Genomic DNA, 3,969 nt, shown 5'->3' on the forward strand with positions numbered 1-3,969 from the left:
TAGTATTTTTGTCGATTTTCCTAAAAAATAATTATATTCAGAACAGTTGTTTAAAAAAAACTTTTTTTATTGATAAGTATGAAGTATGATTTCCAACTTTTAATAAGATTAATATACATTGATATAAGATAATGTGTACTTAATATACATTTATTTTATAAAACATGGTTTTTTCTTAAATAAACACTTTAAATGTTTCTCAAAAGAAAAAGATTAAGAGTATATTATTTGTTATAAATTTACCTCTTTTGATAATTATTGTTTATTTCTTGGAGAAAAGAAGTGCCATTATTGCTTGTACTATAAAAGTAAATTAACGTTGAGAGGCCTTTGCCTATGAATTAACTTTAAAATTTACTATAACTTGTATTAGAACGTTAAGAATTTGATTGTGTAGGTTAACGTAAAATATTATATTATTGATAAATGCGACAAGAAAAAGGATGGACTGTCTCCATTAATTTCTTTTTATGTCGCTATTTGTTTAGTAATTATGAAGGATATATAAATGAATAAAAACGTAATGCATTTAATTTACATATTAAGAATTTTAGAATTTTCTATTTGATTAAAAAAAAAGTCTTTCATTTTTATTGACTTCATATTATATTTCAAAATTTTATAACAAATAAACTCCGTTGTACGAACAAATTCCGTACAAATAGAAACTCCCAATATTTTTCACAACAAAACCCAAAATTATCTAACAAATGAAAAAGATAGAATAACGATTTTATTCTTATTGCGAAATTATTAGAAAATTATATTAGTTTTTAACATTTTAAAAAAAGTTTTGTGTTTGGACTGTTTTGTCCAAGCTGTCACCAAAGGTGCAGACTGCAGAAGGTTCAAAGCGAATGGCCAATGGGGGTATTTTCGTGACATCAAATTAGAGAAAATAAGGTGGGACCTTTTGATGACCGTTTAGGCTCTTACTCGTTGAATTTGATATTTTTTACTTTTTTTATTGTTACTCTTTTGCGGAGCAAAAAATAATTATTTGTTTTTTTGTGTGATATATTTATTTATGCATATGCATATATATATATATATATATATATCATCATTTTTACATAAAATTACAAAAAAATTATCAAATGTCCCCATAAAAATATCATTTGGTTCAATAAAATGATAGGTATAAAATGAATCTCCCCTCTTATATTATTTTTTAGGTCCGTCATTATATATATATAATGTAAATATATATATATATATATTTATATTTACGTACGTATGTATTTATGAATAATTTTTTAGGACCTAAAAAAATATTGAACTTTTCGATTTTGTCAAATAAATATTAAACTTTTTAAAAAGTCTATTGTTCATTTGACAAAAATAAAGATTCAGTATTTTTTGGTAAAAAATTGTAAGGTTTCTTGTTTTTTTATTTTATAATTTTATAATTATTTTTATTGAATTTTTATTATTTTATTAATTTTATTTTCATAAATATTTTTTTTAAATTTGTTGTTTACATGATAAATTTGAGGAAACCACATTGAAATTTGATCGGATTTTCTGACAATCAAGGAAATTAGACAAAATTTAAAAATTATATTGTCAAAGATTAATCGTTGATTGCAAATTCAGAAATTAAAATAATGAGGTATGAATTTATTAGTTAAGTTATCAATTTTTTTTTGAATTTACCCTATTTTAATATTATTCGTTCTATTTAATTTGGACAAGGAAAACGATGTGTTATGATTTCAAGAAATACGAGAAATGAGTCCGTCTTTCGATGCTTGTGGGTGTGGTCTAAATTACGGAATACAACAATCGTAATATGAATGTGTTATATGTATATAATATGTATACGTATAGGTTCAAATTGGGTTCGGCGTTTTGGTTCGCTTATAAACGAACCAAAAATTTCGGTATTTTTTTTCTAACTGTATCATTAAAAATTCTCAAACAGTATATTTTTTATAAAATCGAATTTTTCAAAATTTAACCGAATCAAATTTTATAAAATTCTTTAAAAATCAAAATTTTGTTAAAAGTTTTAGATTTTTTAACAAAAATTGAAACTTCATAACTGGAACCAAACCAAATCCCGAGGTTCAATGTAATGATTTCCAGCTTCACAAGTACTGTCAATAACCAAGGGCTAACGGACGAATTCCATTCATATATATATGGGAGATATTCAAAATATAAAATTTAATAAATATTAAAAGATGAAAAAAAAAAAGAAATACCAAAAGGTAAAAGAAATGAAATTTTGCCATTTCCAAGATCGTTCCTGTTATCACCGCTTTCGAGCGAATACAAACAAAGAGAGAAAAAAGCTTGAATAGGAAAATAATATGTATAGAAGAGGAGCCAATAGGATAATATTTTTTATTTTTAGATATAAACTATCAAATTAATTCGAATGAGATATATATACTTCTATATCATTGTATTTCAATTTAATGTGATTTTAAAATTAATTTTATTTAAAGTTTTTATTTAAAAATATGAAAATAGATTAATATCGAATATAACAATAATAAAAAATTGGGGAAAAAGAGGGTTTTAAAATTATTTTGTATAGAAATAAAGGGGAACAGAAGTTAAATTGAATTGATATAAATCTTCTGAAAAAAATTAATTAAAAATATTTAAACGGAAATAGAACAAAGATAGAGATAGATAATTTATCTAAAAATGGAATAAAAAGCAAAAGATGAGTTTAGTTTCAATTTCTCCATTAACAAAAATGTGTGGGGGAAATACCAAATGAAGATACAATCTGTAACGAATTTTGGCCCACACCAATATTTGTGACTTGGAATAAATAGTCAGTGATTACCTAATGATGCTGTAAATAATTTCGGTTGTCTAAATGCCTTTTTCAACCATAATCGAACATAATCATATTATATATTTGGTTGTGATTACAATTATGATTAACCAAATTGAAAGTGACAAATAGATGGAAACGAGACATGCATTGTGTGTGATGTTGACTAAGTCGACGGTTCACTTGAACAAATCTATGATTCGTGAGATATGACAGGCCCTATTATTATGATTTTTGTAAACAAAATACAAAATTCTAATACATGCATATATTTATTTTGGATGAATTTTTTTATTCGTCCAAACAAAACACCCCGTTATAATACGAGTCGCAATTTTTTTTTGAGTAATCGGGTATCCGGAAGAGCAAGACTCACACTAATTTTTGGATCGGGAGTCACCTATATAATTTAGATCATACGTTTATTTTCTTTGAAGTTCGAATTCGGGAGGAGATAGACGTTTTGCATCCATTTTCACCGGTTCAACTTTCCAAGTTTGGATATTCTAGTGGCCAATAAAAAACATGCAAGACTTTTGAAGATGTTTTCAGCGATCAAATAAAAAATATATGATATCTTTTAAAAGTTCTTTTTCTCATAACAATTATAATATTTTATAAGAATGAGAATCTAATTATGCAGTCAAAAGAATAAAAACGGAGCCCACATAAATTACGACAATGATTTTTTTATTAATATATATATATATTCATACTCCTTTTGTAACATCATAAAACCCTATCTTTGTTGTGTCTGCAATGTCTTTCCACGGTTTAAAGCGTTTCTGTATACTTTCTCACCCAAAGGAAAAGAGTGTGTGGGAATCTAAGAGCACATGTAATGCATATTCACGCCACATGCTTCATTCCTACTTTTATTCCGAATAAACAAAATAATATGTAAAGTTATAATTTGCTATTAAAAAGAAATTTATTAGAGATATATATGAACATATAAATAGTTTTTTTTATATATGTTTTAATTAGCTCAACAGAAAATATTAGATATTCAAACGACAGAACAAATTGCATATATCTTTGTCAAACTATTCCCAAAAAAACATGTTTATAACTATGGAGTTGTTTCGAGATAAACAACCAAAAAAAGTAGTTATCTCTCATTCTAGGGTGCATCTGTCCCATTCGTGCCCTTTGGTCTAGCGGTCTAGGGAACC

This window comes from Tarenaya hassleriana, unplaced genomic scaffold, assembly GCF_000463585.1.
Source record: "Tarenaya hassleriana unplaced genomic scaffold, ASM46358v1 Cleome2, whole genome shotgun sequence".
Lineage (NCBI taxonomy): Eukaryota > Viridiplantae > Streptophyta > Magnoliopsida > Brassicales > Cleomaceae > Tarenaya > Tarenaya hassleriana.